Here is an 18745-nt window from a genome sequence, read left to right on the forward strand (position 1 = left end):
TTGGGGAGCGGGGGTGGAATCCATTCCGGAATCCAATGCAAAGTTTGGGACCTATTGTGGACTTAATTAAATGATTACGAACACTGATGCATGTTCCACCTTGGAATGTGGTGGCCTCTTTTCACTGAAGGTTTTTAAAAAGATGGCCATCCATCACAGATCCTTTAGTGTGATTCCTGCATTGCAGAGGGTTGGACTAGATTACCCTTGGGATCCCTTCCAACTCTATTCCTTCCAATTCTATGGTGCAGCCTTTGTATTGCTTTCCAGGAGCACCTGAGCCTGTATTTTAACTAATTGATGTCTGTTTTTATGCTTATTGTGTTGTTTTTATGATGTTAGCCGCTCTGAGCCCAGCCTCGGCTGGACGGAATACAAATAAAAATTTGTTGTTGTTGTTGTTCAACACTGCAAGTTGCTTTCCACCAATCGCGCCTTTCCCCCCAAATATAGCCAGCACCAGTGCTTTTTTTCCCTAGGGGTCGCATACTCCTAAACATTTTGTGAATCCAAGTTTGGCCTCACTAAGTCATACCTCGGGTTAAAGACGCTTCAGGTTAAATCTTTTCAGGTTGCATCCCGTGAATTGTGACCCGCACACGCGCAGACGCGGGTTGCGTTCTGCTCATGATGCGAACGGGGCTCCGGAACAGATCCCGTTTGCAACCAGAGGTACCACTGTATTTCAATATGAGTAGGAAAATGAGAGTATCTACCCCTAAACATTTTTTTAAGAAAAAAAAAAGTACTGGCCAGCACTAACAACAAAGGGCAGCGAGGTTCCTATGGAGAGGCTTCACAACAGAGCCGAGAATGCTGCCACAACAGTATCTCAGGTGCTAGGATTGCCGGCAATGCTATTTTTCTAGAAAAGTATGAGCCAGAACTCATCATGAAAGCCTCCCTTGTTCTCTTAAAATGACCATGGTGTCGACCTGAGAGATGCCAGAACTGAGTTCCAGCCGAAAAAGGTCCTGGTTCCAGGGCTCCTTGAATTCTTACCTGGGACATTAGGAGCTCTGGGAACTACACTTACCAGGGATCCTGGCACATGGGACATTGTTGCACATATTTGCGGTGGCATTGCTGCTAAAAAGCCTTTGTAACCCCGTTTCTCAGGGACCTGACACCTGGAAGTGTTTTAGGCCTAGTGGATACCCTGCAGGGAGTTCTCTCCAATGCTGCGGTAACAATAATCTGGAAAATTTGCAGGGTGATGTGAATTGGGTGGTAACAGAGAGGACAGATGGCCCCAAGTGAGTTCATTTCATTCAGGAACCAAGTATATATACAGTGGTACCTCGGGTTACATACGCTTCAGGTTACAGACTCTGCTAACCCAGAAATAGTACCTCGGGTTAAGAACTTTGCTTCAGATGAGAACAGAAATCGTGCAGCAGCGGCGCAGCAGGCCCCATTAGCTAAAGTGGTACCTCAGGTTAAGAACAGTTTCAGGTTAAGAACAGACCTCCAGAACGAATTAAGTTCTTAACCCGAGGTACCATATTCTCAGCTGCCTGTTTCGTTAATGTGCTACTCACAACTGAGTAATGCAACTACTTAAAAAGTTTTCAGAGCAACTATAATGTGCCATCACCATTTTGTGCGTTACAAAAAAGAAGAGGGAGGAGACAGTTAATAGATGAAAGAGAGGATATGGAAAGATGGACACATAAAAAAAGCATTAAAAGTGGCTCCCCATGTAACCACATGGGATTAATTCCAGGTAGTGCTGTGCCAATATCCAATATCCGAATGTTTTCTTCTCCAGTGAAAGCAGATTCAATTTTTCCGTCTCATTTGCAACACACTTCAAAATTTCTTTATAATTTTGGTTGGTGCAGTATTGAACTTATCTTATTGTTGTGAGGTAGCCATGGGTAGTGTGTGTGTGTGTGTGTGTGTGTTCCCATTAAACATTCCTCCAGGCCTCTGCAGCCTCCCTAGCTGCCTGTACTTCCTGATCTGAAAAAAGCCCATGGGAAAAGTTACCTTATGCAGCCTACCCCTGGGCTTGAATTTCAAGTGCAGGTAGTCAGAAGTCTGGCTACCAAGTGACCTCAAGATATAAGAATAGTCCTGCTGGATCAGGTCCTAGGCCCACCCACCTTGTTCTCACAGTGGCCACCCAGATGCCCACGGGAAGATCCTGCTTTTAAAGGAAGGCCTTTTAGAAAAAGCTTTAAAAGTAAATTTGCTGCACTTTAAAGAAATAACCATGACTGGCTATCAAGTACACAGTAGACAGCCTCCCCAGCTTCCCAAATGTACAGGAAAGCCCAAATGAGGATGTCATGGGGTTTTGGGAAGGCTGCAGAATGTTGACCACCGGAGAGGTGATTTATAGAATGAAAGAAGAGACACGCCACAAAACCCCTCAGCTGCCTTGAAAGTAAATGCAGCAAAAAAACCCCCCAAAAAACCCTGCATACCATCCATTTGATAATAGATAATTTGTCTACACAATTTATTTTCTCATTAATTGATGGGCAATAAATTTAAAAATGCAGGATATATTTTGGACACCTTATTAATTCCAAGTTTTGAAAAGATTGAACATTACTGATCTTTGTTAGTTCAGTGAATTTCCTTTTCCTCTCTGTTTTTCTACGCTGATCAAGCCTTCCATGTTCTATAGGGGTTTCAGGATGGAGCTTTTTCCAGCCCAGCCTGGAGACACCAGGGATTGATCCCGGGACTTTCGATTCAATATAATCAATCTATGAATCGCTTCACACAGAAAGAGCCCTGAAGTGATTTAGAACGAACACACACACACACAAAATATGATAAAAAAAAATTAATTCAAAGTAAATATACTAAAAGTGTTAACTCTAAAAAGTCAGCCAACAATATAAAAATAACCACCCAGCCCACATAAGGATGAATACTATTTTTTAAAATATCAAAAACAGACCACTAATGATGTCCACTTCTGGGAGAATAAAAATGGTGCCAGAAAGATGATAAGTTGGCATCAGGCAAGCGTCCCTCAGGAAGGCATTCCACAACTGGAGGATTGCCACAGAAAAGGCTCATCGTTTTGGTTGGGGCACACAGGGTCTCAGGTATTGACCTCAGGTTCCATGTGTGTTCATATGAGAAAATGTGGTCCTTCAGGTACTGGGGTCACAAGACATGCATGGCTATTTAGGTCAAAACCAGCACTCAAAAACAAATTGGCAAACAGTGCTGGCCACCCAGGAGCATCCCCAAACTGCACACCTGCTTCTTCATGTTGTGTGTCTCCCATCTGAAATAGGTCACACCACACCCATCTGGATAGGAGAATTGCCTTCTGTCTCTATCTTGTCTGCACTGAGCTTCAGTTTGGTGACCTGCATCAAGCCCATTAATGAAGTCAGACATGAGTTTAGCACACCAACCACCACGCCCCTTACAACGCAAAGGAGAAACAGATCCCTGCATTATCAACATACTGATGACAACATCATCAGATATCCAAAACTCCAGGTCAAGGAGTATCAAGGAGGACACACTCCCCATGTCTCATTTATTTCAGTGAAGGGTGGGCGGATCCATAAATGCAAAAGGATGCTTCCTTCACTGAGATGGATTGAACATGTGACCTTTGGTGACCAGGCAGGTCTGGATGACAGAAGGCAGCCTCTCAGGTAACCCAGTGCCCAATTGTTCAAGGCTTTATTGGCAGCTAAAACAATTCCTTTAACAGGGCTGTTCCATGCTGGTGATAGGTTGTTCCACCTAGCAAACCAGCAACTATATTTTGCACCAGCTGCAGCTTCTTACCAACCTAAAGTGAGGGCCCAGAAAGATTTGTCCAATCTTGACCATTCCTGGCCACTGTGTCTAAGTTATCTGGGACCATGGAAAGTTTCAGCTTGTGTATCAGCCAATACTGGTCATTTTTAGTCACTGAGGCCACATGGATCTCAAGAGACATAGCTGGATCCAAGAGTACCCCTTCAGAGTGAGTGCAACCCCCACGAGAACAGGCAACTGACCTATACCCTGAACCCAGGAACCACTCACACATGGGACCTTCATTCTGTTTATTGGCTTCTTATCCAGCCCGCCATTACAATGGTCTATGACTTGAGCAGCCACACCTGATGCAGATGGAGCAGAGAAAAAGAGCAGTGATTTATTTCAAAGGATGTCATTTTATTCCATCTATGATCAGATCAGCTCCAGTTGTGATCATAACACAATAACAACTGGTGTGTGTTTAGAGAAAACAATGTCTTCTGTAATCTCACTCTGTTCCAGAACCAATAAGTCTCTGTGTGTTTTAATGTTTTTATTCCTTTGCTTCCTGAATAATTTCTAACACAATGATGAAAAGAAACTCGTTTTGGCAAGTATTCAGAGTTCTTTGATGTAAGAGGCAGAAACAGAATGAGCCACTTATTGGAAAACAAACAGTAAAGTTGTCATATTAAAGAAAGGATCTTCAATTTATATTTATGAATTAATAAAAATGTAAATCTACATAGATTTTAGTCAAACAAAAATATTTTTACCATGCAAGTAGTTTATTTTGAAAATTATCATAATTTCTTTTCAGATGATTACCACAGGAACCTTGAATGCTAATATCAATTACTGGTGAGCAATTTCAAGTGACATTTGGGTCAACTTTAAAGTTTGTTAAAGACACACTCAAAACTTTTCCAGATTTAGAGAGCAATCTATCAAGCACTGCTATTCTGTAAACTTAATCCTATCAACCATTAGTGTGTTCCATTTCTGTGGAGTTCCCAGGTAACTGTGGCTGAAATTAAGGAAGGTTGCAGAGCAGCAGGTCTTTATAATATGCTACACCTTTAAAAGAGAATTCCAAAATGTCTGTATTTTGTCCATTGGTATCTATGGTTCTCCTTTCTTCCGTTGCTGAGTAGGAAGTGGGGCAATACTTCATCCCAGCACTTTGCCAGGAAGATCTTAGTTCCAAAAATGCAATAAATAAATGTGTTTTCACTTTGTAAAGAACTAAAACACAGTAAAAGGCCATTAAAGAAGCATATCACCAGGTGCTAAGAAAAGAAAATATGAAAGATCCTCCAGAAGAGAGAGAATGGGGGATGGGGAGCCAGCATGCGAACCCACAAAGAAATGGATTATATTGGGCTTTAACAGGGAGCAAAACTATGGCGATACACCAGATGTACAAAAATGAACAAGATACTCGTACACTGAAAATAATTTTTGGAAGAGGTTTACCTTGAACTTAGGAGAATCTTCCATAGTACCTGAGATACTTCTGCAAATGCTGGATTCTCCAAACCTTGACACCACAGTGGTAAGAACAGTTAAATTATCAGTGGCCAATTGTGAACTCATCCAGTACAGTTTATGCTGAAGAAACCAAAGAAGATAAGACTGATGGCACCAAGACAGATGGGTTAATTGGAGCCCTTAGATAGTTACCACAGATTTAGAGAAAGAGACACAGACACACATGCTTGAAGGAACCTCTGGATAGAGTTCCAGAGGCTCGTAATATGTTTATTTGTTGGGATTGCAGTAAGAATAGTGATCTTTGAACTGAAATGTAGAAGACAAACAGAAGACTGAAGCAGAGAAAGTGTTTGAACCATTTATATTGTAGATAAATTGCCATTTATTGGCAGTGCCATTTTTCTAGACAAAGAGGTGCTGGAACTCACCACAAACACCTCCCGCCTCTTAGAAAGGCAATGGTGCCCACCTGAGAGGTGTCAGACCTGAGTTCCAGCTAAAAAAAAGCCCTGATGGGATCACAGAATCATAGAATTGGAAGGGACCCTAAGGGTCATCTAGTCTAACCCTTTGTAATGCAGGAATATGCTGCTGCCCCATACAGGGATCAAACCTGCAACCTTGGCATTATTAGTGCCATGCTCTAACCAACTGAGCAATATCTAATGGTGATGATGGAAATACTTAAAAAAAGAGTAATAGCTTCCAGCGGTTCTCAACCTATGGGTCCCCAGATGTTGTTGGACTACAGCTCCCATCATCCCTAGCCAGCAAGGCCAGAGCTCAGGGATGATGGGAGTTGTAGTCCAACAACATCTGGGGACCCACAGGTTGAGAATTGCACTCTTCATGTTTACCGACAATCTTATTTGATGGATATAAAGGTTTTCTGGGTGGGGGAAATGTACATGCAATATTTGCACGGCTAGCAAATGTTGGTAACAATTGTGTTTATATTTTGTTTATAATTGTGATTATATTTTTGACATGTCGCCACAGGCTTTTTATCAGAGTCTAAATTTCTATCCATTGGATCTCTTATTACAACGAACCCTCTTCATCAGTGAGGCACTGAATTTTCTTGGATACAGTAACATAACTCAGCATAGGAAAACACGGAAAGCGGGGACAGACAGGCTAAAAAACAATATGAGTAAAAAAAGGGCAACGCTGCTAAATTTGTTTAAATCCTGGATATCCAACACCTAACATGTTTAAAGTATACCTTCTTGAGGGGGGAAATATAGCTCATTGAGTTTTTCATTAGAGCATTACCGGTATATGCTGGGCATTTTACCTCTGATTCAATATCTTATACATAGCTCAGTACAGATGCCATTTTTTAAAAAAACCAGAATTGTAACATTTGTTGTATGATCATTGATCATTTCTACCTTTAGCAGTAGCAGAAGCTGTGAGTAATGTAAGGATTTACATGGTACCCTGTTATTATGAGCTAGTCTCATCAAGATGTAAATTATACTTTAGTCATCTACAATGACGTTAAGGACCACCCTTTACTAGAAAGGTGTGGGGCTATAACTCTCCAGCACAAATTTCTGAAGACAGAAAGTGTGGATTTCTTATAGGCAAAGTTTGAACATTACAGTTTGGGGGTGGGGGAGGCCTATTTTGTGATCTCTTCCACCTACCAACTATGTACAACATGTGATTAAAGCTGAGTTCCCCCAGCACTTTCTTATTTTGATTTGAGAAAACCATTATGCATTATGCTGTTTCAATCACCACAGGCTACTTTTTTTCAAACTGCCCCACTGTTTTCAACAGGCGCCAATTAAGATTCTGGGGTCAAAGAGTTAATTACATCTTCTTACCCACTATGTAGAATTTTCTGATTATTAAACAAGGTTGGATTAAGATGAAAAAGTACCGACACAAATGTTAATGCGTGCCCCTCCTCAAGAAGATTTATCATAATACCATGCTGAAATCTTTTTTTTTTCTAAAGCAGTTTGAGGGGGGGGGAAATCTGAGAGGAAACACTACTAAAATAGATGCTTTTAAGGCATGCAAGTATCTGATTAACAGAGACAGTTTTCTTATTCCTGAAAACAGCTCTAAGCGAGTCAGACAGCAATGATGGGAGATTTTCCTTGTCAGATCTCAGTAAGTCTATATGGTCGACAGGAGGCAAATTATTTTCAGATGTAAAGAGAAGCTGTGGCATATCTAAATAATGATGCTAGTAATTATAATTTATGTTATGTGAATTAGAATAATGTGCAAGGCAGATGTGTAAAATGCTATTGGTCGTGCTTGTTGCTCTACCACAGAGGTTCCAGAGGTTCTAGTGTTTCAATTAATTTTGGCATGGCCTTCTCTTTCTTTTTGTCTTTTGCATGTCACCTTGAGCACGTCTGTACAGAGCACTAATATGCTGATGAACTATTAACCAACTTCTCAGCTACCCCCCCTTTGATACCTCTTAGACAATCGAGGAAAGAAGCTTTCAATCTTGAAGATGGTGAAGTACCTGCATCTGTAAGAACATAAGGTTCACCCAGCATCCTGTTACCAACACTGGTCAACCAGATGCCTATGACAGGAGTGGAGAACATGTGAACATATGTTGCTGGCCGGCAATTCCCATCATCCCTGACCACTGGCTAAGCTGGCTGGAGCTGATAGGAACTGGAGTTCAACAATATCTGGCAGGCCACAAGTTCCCATTCCTGGCCTATGGGAAGTCCTCAATCAGGATATGGCCACAATAGCTTTACTGCCACTGTTGTTCCTCACAGACTAGCATTCTGATTCCAGAGAATGTAGCTTGACTACAGCTACTGACAGCCTTATCCTGTGGTAATGAATTTAAGAGTTTAACCATATGTCATGTGTAGAGGTACTTTCTTTTGTCTACCCTAAATCTTCCACCATGTTTAGGTCCTGAAAACAGTTTTCCTATTCACTTTCTAAAAGTGTACATAGTGTTCCATAATAATCTTTTGCATGTGACTAATGCTTCTGGGGTGAAGTACACACCACACTTTCAAACCACATGTTTTCCTCAAATAATCTTAGGAACTGTCATTTGCCCCTTACAGAGTTAAAATTCCCAGCACCCTTGCCCACTGCAGTGAAGGTCTCTGGATCAGGGCTTCAGTGTTTATCGTAGTTTGTTGAAGGGTCATCTTGCCAAGGAAATTTTGTCCTTGCAATTTTTGAGGTATTTTTTGGGTTATAAAGAGGAATATACCTTGAAATTTTACTACGGTGTCCTTCTAAGGAACATCCTCATATGTTACACAGTATCCATGAAGTCCCTAATTCCTTCCACTATATGTCAACACTACAAAAAAATCCTGTTACTCTGACCTAAACTCCAGTTAGAATGAAGGATTACCAGTAGGCTAGGCTATTTTAATGACAGATTATTTTAAACTAAGCCTTCACCATCTGTTCCACTCCCTAATTATGAATGCAAAAAGAACATATTTCACAATTACATCAGTTAAAAGAAAGATATACATGATTTAAATGTGTGCTTGTGTTCTTTGCCCAATGCAGTCTGCATCTGTGATGCTCCCCTCATAATTCAGGCTCCAATCAGTGGGAAAACCACTCACTCCTGATAAATAGATTTGCTGATATACTAAACTTTTCCTTGGCAAACAGATCATCTTAATTAGAATTTTCTACTGTTAAGACATAATTATATTATAACTGGAGCTAAGCATTAATTTGAGCACAATGCCTGCCACCAATTTATATATGCAGCAGTCAAAAATTGCTAAGGTCTTTTACCCCTACTAAAGACAGGCCAAGCTCGATGTGGATAGCACCCCATGAAGTAAGTTGTCTCTTTTTGCACCAAAGTAAACTAAATGCCTAATTGATACTAATCAATAAATTCAATTCTCTCACCTGTAGTTTGGATAGAGATTGTGGGGTTTTTTAATCCCACAATGGATGATAACGAATTAACCAGTGTCATGATGCTTATCGGCACCATTTTATGAATGGTCACTGTAATCATTTTACATACATCTAAGCTTTGATGTTGCATTTAATTTCCCTCTATCATACAGATAATGCTATTTTCTTTCTCTGAATCCTTGTAACCAGGTATCTGCTAATTCAGGATGACATTCTGTGCACCTGATTCAATGAATTGTAGCCCACAAAAACTTATGCTGCAACAAATTTGATAGGTATTAAGGTGCTACAAGACACTTTGTGTGATGACCCTCAAGTCAGGGATAAAGACGCAGAGTTAGAGGCTTTAGAGTCATTAACTGAAGAGCCAGAGGACCATTAAATCCACTGCTGGTTGGCGAGGGTCTTCTGGACCAGACCCCACAGCACCAGACCCCACGGAGCCTGAGCCAGGATACTCACACAAACCTTCTCCTGGGCCTGAGGAGCTGACTGTCTCCCAACCAACCTCACCTGTCCAACAGGACAGGGAGTGCATCAGGTACGGTATTAGGGAGATGTATTGGCAGATCGCAGATTCTGAGGAGTTTCAGGTGTTACATAGCAATACCGCTTGCATGCCCAGAGATCCTGTGGCTACTGCAACTTTTAAGAAGTTAATCCCGCTTCTTCCTTGGTCTTCTGTGAAATATATTATAACCTGAAATGGTACCATGTGGGAATTCTAATCTCTAGATTAGCCTTAGCACAGTCCCATAGTGGCATCTGGTAGAAGTATCTGCTCCTCTCAGAGTTATCTATGTTGGCCGCTTGCCATGCATAAAGCACTTCTCCAGTCTTGTAAGAATATATAAACACTGTCAAGGCTGCTGATGTACAACCCAAATACCAAAGGTGATTATGTAATATAAGTCCCAAGAACACATCTGTTATCTGAACTCCAGTGCAGACCTACAGCCAGCAATGTGCTGAACACCAGCTGTTAGGAGTCATGTCCGCTGCCATTCAGGGGGTTCCCGGCAGCCCAAGGAAAGGATGCAAGCTTTGCTTTGTTCTTTAGTACCACTTGGTAATATTTATTAAAGAACAGACCCAGTGTGCTTTGTTGCCTTGTCCAAATCCAAGAAGAACCCCTGCCCCTTGGCAGAACAGAAGTACAAAATAAATTTCCATGTGCGGGCCAGAGAGTTGCACTTCTCACAAAGCAGGGGAACACAGGAGAGATGAACTGAGAATAGAGGGAACCTGCTTATTCCGAGCTGTGTGTGCTACCTACACTGGACAATGTTTTTTAAAACTGCATCAGACTGAAGAATAGATAGTGACAAATATGCTGTGCTACAAAGAATCTACATAAAGCAATTACCTATTTAGAACACATCACTATTAAAGGTTGGTTTGGTTATTTAATAAACTTTTTAAATGGCATCCCATTGAATTAGAAAGCCCTCTCAAACTTTGTTCTTCTCAATATGCAACAACATCATAAAAGTACCTTAGTGAGAATTGGCTTTGAGGCTTTAGGGCCCACCTACTGTTTTATCACTGCTAAAATGTCACTATAGCAACCTACAATTTCTCCAATAAATGGAGCTCAGCATTGCTAATTATTGTAGAAAAAATAGCAACAGTGACCTGGGCCTGCTATGTAAATACAAAGTGATATGGAGTGTATTTTAGCTTTAGATAACCTAGCTCTGTTTGGAAAACCAATAAATGTCATCAGTGAAATAGAGAACAATTTAAATGGCCAGAAAGCTGTTTTTGCTCTGCACTCTCTGTAACAAGATTTCTGGAAATAATGAATATGTAATATATAGACAATTAAAAAGAATCAGGAACTGCATGAACTCGGGAATCAACCAACAATAGTAACTGAAATTAGGGAACAGAATGGGTCCCACAACGGTCTGGACAAATGCAGAAAATGGAAGATAAAAGATATGAAAAATGTTATAATTGAAACGGGGAGGGTGATCCAGAAGAAAAAGAACCCAAAGGATGGCAAGAAGAGTTTGGATTTGATATCCCGCTTTATCACTACCCGAAGGAGTCTCAAAGCGGCTAACATTCTCCTTTCCCTTCCTCCCCCACAACAAACACTCTGTGAGGTGAGTGGGGCTGAGAGACTTCAGACTGGCCCAAGGTCACCCAGCAGCTGCATGTGGAGGAGCAGGGGCGCGAACCCGGTTCACCGGAATACAAGTCTACCGCTCTTAACCACTACACCACACTGGCTCTCAAGGTATGGATGGCGCTGGATACAGATCTTAGTAAATGGTAAATGGAAAGAAAAGAGTAATGGGCCTTGTACTTCAAAGAATCTTCTGAAGTAGGTACATGGTCCAATTTTGATTGTGAAGCCAGCTGAGTTAATGGTCAGCTGACCAACAGGAACATCATGTGATTAAGGCTTTGGGGTTTGCCAGTTTGCAAGGCTGAAGAAAGCGTAAATAAAAGGGAAATTTCTTGTGAAACTGTCTTATGCAAGGAAGAGCCCTGGCTGCTTCATTCAAGCTAAAAGGGAAGGCCAGTGTAAAAACAGGGATTCCAGTCCAAGGTAACTAGCCCATGAATCTGTTGTTGTTGTTGTTAACCCAAATTTTGCCCTAAGGTCCCAGGGCTGGTTAAAACAATTAAAAGATGATGCTAAAAACAGTTTTGAACAATTTATAACCACATAAATAGGGTGAGTCCTAAAATATATATTTAAAGTGTCAAAAGCCAGGGTAAAGAGGTGTCTTCAGCATTGCCAGAAGCTGTATAATGACGATGCCACCCACACTTCTGTGTGAAGGGAGTTCCACAATAGCCGTTGCCTCTCCTGGGATACCACCACCCTGAGATACTGAGGGCGGTGAAACAACCAATAGAACCCCTCTGCCAATCTGAACACCTGAGAGGTGTGTTACACAAAAGCTTATAAACTGATAATCAAACACTTTGTCCAACAACACAATGTCTTGAAAAACTTCTTGCTCATTATGTAGTTCATCTAACTGAGCTCCCTCTCCTCTCTATCTTCAAATTCTTCAATACTTGCTATAATAACAACAACAACAACAACAACAACAACAACAACAACAACAACAACAATAATAATAATAATAATAATAATAATTATTAATAATAATTTATTATTTATACCCCGCCCATCTGGCTGAGTTTCCCCAGCCACTCTGGGCGGCTCCCAATCAAGTGTTAAAAACAGTACAGCGTTACATATTAAAAACTTCCCTGAACAGGGCTGCCTTAAGATGTCTTCTGAATGTCAGGTAATTATTTATCTCTTTGACATCTGATGGGAGGGCGTTCCACAGGGCGGGCGCCACTACCAAGAAGGCCCTCTGTCTGGTTCCCTGTAGCCTCACTTCTCGTAATGAGGGAACCGCCAGAAGGCCCTCGGCGCTGGATCTCAGTGTCCGGGCTGAATGATGGGGGTGGAGACGCTCCTTCAGGTATACTGGACCAAGGCCGTTTAGGGCTTTAAAGGTCAGCACCAACACTTTGAACCGTGCTTGGAAACGTACTGCTGATGTTCAGATTATAATGAAAGTTAATCAGAAATCAAAACTTCTTTTTTACCTCAGGGATCTATAAAGTAGCAAGGCAAAGAGGGCAGTGCTTTTAATCCAACATGATTTATTTGGAACAGTAATATTAATCCAATAACATGGTGAGCATTTTACTCCAGAAAATAAGTTGCTACTCCAGAAAAGTTTGATCTAGTGGCTTGAAGTCAAACAAATGTCAAATGCTGCAAAGATCCTGCTTTGCAAAACATTTGTTGGGCTTCAAATAATATTTTCAAAATCAAAGTCTCATCGAATAACAAAATTACACAGCAATAATATTAAAGCCAGTTTTCCTGAAACTTATTCTTATTCTGTTGTTTATTCTCTTTTCACCGGCCTGTTGCACAGTGTGTACAATGAACAATGCTAATCCATGTCTCATCTCCCCCCACCCAAAGCCAATGATATCACCATACATGGAGGTGAATTGCTTAGTGCAGTGGTTCCCAATTAGGGGTGTGGGGACCCCTGGGGGTCCACGGAACACACCCAGGGGGTCTGTGGCCCCATCTCTTGCCTCCGCCCCCCAACTATTTTTTGGTCATTTTTGCATGGTATTATCACAGATTTTATTATCTGTTTTAACACTGTGCAATTTTTCAATATATTGGCCAAAATCAGTTTTGAAACCACACTGCGATAATGATTTTGATAATGATTTCGCTCCTTGCACAAGGGAAAGCAGGGCAGCCCATTTCCAGACACTGCCAATATTGCACGATGATTGCACATGTCTGACATCAGCATGCCCACGGCATGTGCTGACATCCCACACCTGGGTGCATTTTTGCAAGGGGGCGCGACCTGGTGCCCCCCCCAGGCTCCCTCATTGGAGCCTGGCTCCGAGCAGCAGCTCCTCTCTTGGGTCAGGTCTGACCCAGGGGCAGAGGTTAGGGGAAGCAGTGGTGGCAGCAGCAGTGGGTTGCATGCAAGAGGGAGCAGCCAGCTCCCTCACACTCAGCTCCAGCTATGCTGTGGCAGAGAGTCGAGGCAGCAGTCGAGGCAGTGGTTGAGGCCTCTTCACGGGGAATGTTGTGGGGGATGGAACCCCCAGAGCCCCCTGCACCTGGCACCTATGCCTCACACTGAAGGAAAACAGGGCAGCTGATTGCGGAGCGCTGCCTTCCCCCGGCAGAGAACGGGGCAGCTGATTGCCCTCACTTCAAGGCACTGGGGCACTACCTCCCCCTGGCACTGAGGCAGAGCAGCTTTTCTTAGTTAGCAGGAAAGCTGCAGCAGCCACAGTGCAACTGCATCTTCACTGGCTGCCCTGCTGACTGACTGCGGCTTGATCCCCATCCCCTCTCACTCAGACCATGAGGTGGTGGTAACTCCACTTCCTTTCCTCTCCCCACCCATCCGATCTCTGCAGCTGCTCCTTCCCTCATCCCCATGCCTGATCTTCAATGTCAAACATTATGATATATCGGAATATTGCAATGTTTAGCTGGTGATATATAACGATGTTGAAAACCAGATATTGTCTGGTTTGGTTTTTTTTAGTACACCTAAAATCCTTTGCTTATTAGGGGATACCCCACATTTTGTTCAAAAAATTGCTTTGCAGATGCAACTACTGTAGAACTATTGAATTTTTCAAAAGTAGGGGGTCCGTGGCTTGGCTTTTGAAAAATAGAGAGTCCTCAGTAATTAGCTAATTGGGAACCACTGGCTTAGCTTAGTCCTGACATTGCGACAGTAGCTAAGCAGAGGAAGATTTGTTGGTAAAGTCTACTGTGCAGATAAAACTACTGGTTGGAAGTGGTTTGATGTTTCATTCAATGCTAGCACAGTGAAAGTCAACCAGAGGGATAGGTTATTTTAATTTATATGTTAGGCTTCACTAGGATTAAGGTTTTAATAGTCTGATGACCTGCTGTGGCATGAAGCTCTTGGATGGTTTTAAATTCCAGATAGTGTATGGAGGGTATCTATGCAAACAGCTTTCACTGAGTTGATACGCTGAATAGAAGAGTAGATATACTATAACAGGAGAAATGCCTCTATTGAATTCCATGATTTCTAGAGCCCCATATACACATTTGATATGATAAATGCATTTGCAATACTTGCCATCGCTTCAACAATATCAAAATATTTGTCACTTGTATTCTGTGCAGCTGGATTGAAAGTATGCAATAACCCGTATATTTCTCCTACAAAGAGGAGCTGTATCATTTTTTAAATTTCTTCTTACAAAGGACTGCATTGCTAGGCACTTGCACTGAACCTGTTCTAATTCTTATTGTGGCTGAAAACATAACACATACATCAATATAAACCTCCAAGGTGAACTTTTAAAAGGAAGAAATTAGAACCACTTTTTGAACAAAGTATTTGTATATTGAAGGAGAGATGTATGGGGAGGGAGAAAGAATTTGTGAGGGAGGAAGAAATGGCTGCCACATGCAATTAAAATTTCCTATTGTGGGAGTTGGATATTAAAGCACTGACCTTTCTGAGGATGCCTGATCATGCTGAACATGTATGATTGAAATGGGTTCTACAGTTTTAGTACCAGGGAGACCAGACAAAAGATCACAAGACACTTGGTGCAAAACGAATGACAAATATTTAGAGTGAAGCAGAGATTATATATCTCTTGCCTTAAGAGCAGGATCACCACAAATTAAAGTATTCCTACAGCTTCTGTTCTTAAAATTTACAGGATTCCTGTTTGTAAAAAAGAAATACGTGAAAAGTGTAACTGCTGTGTATCAAGATGTACTGGAACATACTTTACAAAAATTTAACCCACAAAACACTACTGGGTCACACACACACACTTAAAGTACATGCCTTCCCCTTAAAAATCCTGGGTAATTTGTTAAAGGTTCTGGGAAATGTAGTTCTGGCTAGAGGTAAACTACAGTTCACAAGACTCTTGAACAGAAGCAGTGAGCTTTAAATGTATGGTGTGGATGAGACCGGGCAGTGATATGTGGTTTACATTCTGCTTTTTCATATCTCTTTCTTGTGTCCTAGGATATCATTATGAAATCAACAGTGTACCAACTCTAGAGTACAATCCTAAGCATACTTCTCAAAAAGTAAATACCACTAAACTCAGTGAAACTAACTTCTAAGGAAACATGCTTCATAACAGGCTGAAACATTTATTTCATAAAAGTTAAATGCCATTTGAGTGTAAAAACAAAAACAAAACCCTCAAATAGATTTACAAAAAGATAAAAAAAATAAAATAAAGATTTACAGCAGTATTTTAAAACACACAAACCCTAAAATAGTAAAACAGATTAAAAATTACCTCAACTTTCTAGGCATTTTGGTAGGCCTGGAGAAACAAGAATGCTTTCATCAGGCACCAAAAAGAGTGCATTGAGGCACCTTCTTGATCTCAATAGGCAGGGAGTTCCAGAGTGTAGATGCTGCCACACTAAATGACCGAGTTCTGACAAGTGCAGAATGAGTCTTATGATAAACATATTTCACATATGCAGGAAAAAATGTGTTACATTATGATTTCAAAATGCAGGTGGCAGACTACTTGTATGAATGCTGTTCTTCCGCATTAAAAAGCACCGCCTCCACCAAAAGATCTTGTTGCCAAGAGAGGATGTCCCTCTGCTGCTTTGGGTGCTTTTCCAGCACCGTGACCCAAAAGAAACCTTTTGCCTGAAAAGGACTTGGTATGATGGACCAGCCGGATTGGAAGTGTACTTGTTCTTTATTCATATGGACTAGGGAGAGAGCACACCCTCTAATTTGAAAAGTGTGTCCTGAGGTCGTACATAAAAGCTGCTTTTGCGCATAACATAATCAAGCCTCATTGTGTACCTACTGAATTTGCCATTCCGTGCCACAAAGAGGAATGGCATTGTACAGAGTGGTACAACTATTGCAAACAAACCTAGGAAAATCCCTGAGTTCTTCACCCTTCCTGGGTTCCCATCTGCCCTCCACAGTTTTTGCCCCCCAACAGAGGCATGGTTGCAAGGGGAAGTGATCTTCCCCTAGATCACTATTTCAGTGAAATTGTCTCATGCATGTGTGTTCCAGAAGAACTAAATGTGGAGTAGTTTGAAGGTCTGTTTAAAAACCCATGTTCTTAGAAAGCATTGTCACAGCTTTCCTGCATGTAGAAAACTAACAAAACAGTGAGGCCTGAACTTTTTCTGTGCCCCTCCTGTACCTTGGATCCCGAACGCCTTGTAAGTCAAACGTTTTGGCTCCTGAATGCAGCAAACTGGAAGTGAGTGTTCCAGTCTGCGAACGTTCTTTGGAACCCAAACATCCAATGGGGCTTCCGCGGCTTCTGATTGGCTGCAGGAGCTTCATGCAGCCAATCAGAAGCCACACTTTGGTTTCTGAATGTTTTGGAAGTCGAACAGACTTCTGGAATGGATTCTGTTTGACTTCCAAGGTACAGCTGTACCATTTTTTCTACTGGCAGGGAGTTTTTGAATGGTTTGTTTTTGAACAGGGGAAATAGGCACACAATCTGTACATTGTATTTTGAAGTATCAGAATCACAGAAGGGAAGTATCATCGGGGCGGAGGAAGGGGTGGGGTGGGTGCAGACCACCCCGGGTGTCACCACTGAGGGGGGTGACAAATTGGCATGTGACACTCACCGCGGGGCCTGCAGTGCACCCGAACCACGCGTCTCTCCTGGGAGAGACGTGGTGGCTTGGGCTTGCGAAGGCTCCGCGCTGCCCAAACAGTCCACCCACTGCCTCCCCCACACAGCTGTAGGGCAGCTGAATGGGAGGAGGCCGGCAGACTCCGGAGGCTCTGTGGTGCGCCCCACCCCTGGGCGCGCCACCCCAGGCATCCAAGCGGCTTCCTCCACCACTGAGTACTACAGGTGGGTCCCCCCCCTATAACACATGCATAGGTTCAAAACACAGAGAAATATCCTGGGTGTTACTCAAGACTGATGGCACTTTCGCCAAAAGCCCAAGAATTATGTCTGGAGCTGAAACAGCATTTCGGTACAGAAGTGAATTTGACTTAAGAGAAGTGGGAGTAAAGGACTTCAGAGTTATATTTTTACCTGCCAGCTTGACGGGGGGGGGGGGGGATCTGGAGGATGCATGAAATTGAGCTCCCTCCTCTTCCTTGTGTCTGTGACCAGGCTGCTTCTCCCTCACGCAGACAAGCTCTTTCCCCCTTAGTTCACTCTCTTTTCCATGCTATTTCCTTTCCTTTCTTCCACCAAGGATGAGGAATCTGTGGCTCTCCAGATGCTGTTGGACCACAACTCCCATCAGCCTCAGCCAGGATGGCTAAAGGTCAGGGAAGATGGGAGCTGAAGTCCAACAACATATGGAGGGCCACAGGTTCCCCATCCCTGCTTGTATCAAATCCTTACTCCTGTCTTTCACCATCCTCAGAGCTCGTTCCTCCTCCTCCTCTCCCTCCGCTGCATGTCATCCAGCAATTTCCCACTTTCTAATGTATTCCCCCCACCCTGATACCAGTATCTGGGCCAGTGCTGCCAACCATCCAGACGTCACAAAGTGACAGACAAAAATACAAAAGAAACAGGACTGCTAATCTCACTTTAGGCTGCAGGAAATGCTGATTTCCCCTCTCCTCCTGAGCTCACCAGCTATTTAATCCCACTGTAGGTAAGGATAAGTATGGATCTTATTTGCTTCCAATGCACTTGCATAAATATAAGCATGTCAACTTGCAGCACGGAACTGTTTTCTTTTGGGTGGAAGTGGTTCAGGTCATTTTAATACAAAGTAGGTCTCAATTCTGTGCGGAGTGACTTCAGAGTAAGTTCCATTGTACCCAGTGGAACTTACCTCCATGCTTAGGACTGAGTTGCAGGCTTACAGAAGTATCTACATATAATTGCATTTACACATAAGCAAGTTTGAGAAATTCATTATTTTATGGATTCCAGTGCAAACTGACCCAATTCACACCTCTCTGACTAGTATGTGTATTGGAATGTAATTATCCTTTGGATTTCACACTGCTCTAATTTTTTCTTTGCAGTTCTTGGCTCAAAAGAAAAAGAAAAAACCCAAAATGTGTTTAAAATGCATATTTTAGGATGTAGTGTCTTTATAAAT

At 42.2% G+C, this 18745-nt stretch overlaps 1 protein-coding gene across 11 annotated transcripts in view; it reads right to left on the reverse strand.

The window, feature by feature from the left end:
- Positions 1 to 18745, reverse strand: part of NPAS3 (neuronal PAS domain protein 3) — a 652478-nt gene that overhangs the window by 237420 nt on the left and 396313 nt on the right. The window lies entirely within an intron of this gene.

This window comes from Podarcis vaucheri (genome assembly GCF_965113315.1).
Source record: "Podarcis vaucheri genome assembly, chromosome: 1".
Classification (NCBI taxonomy): Eukaryota; Metazoa; Chordata; class Lepidosauria; order Squamata; family Lacertidae; genus Podarcis; species Podarcis vaucheri.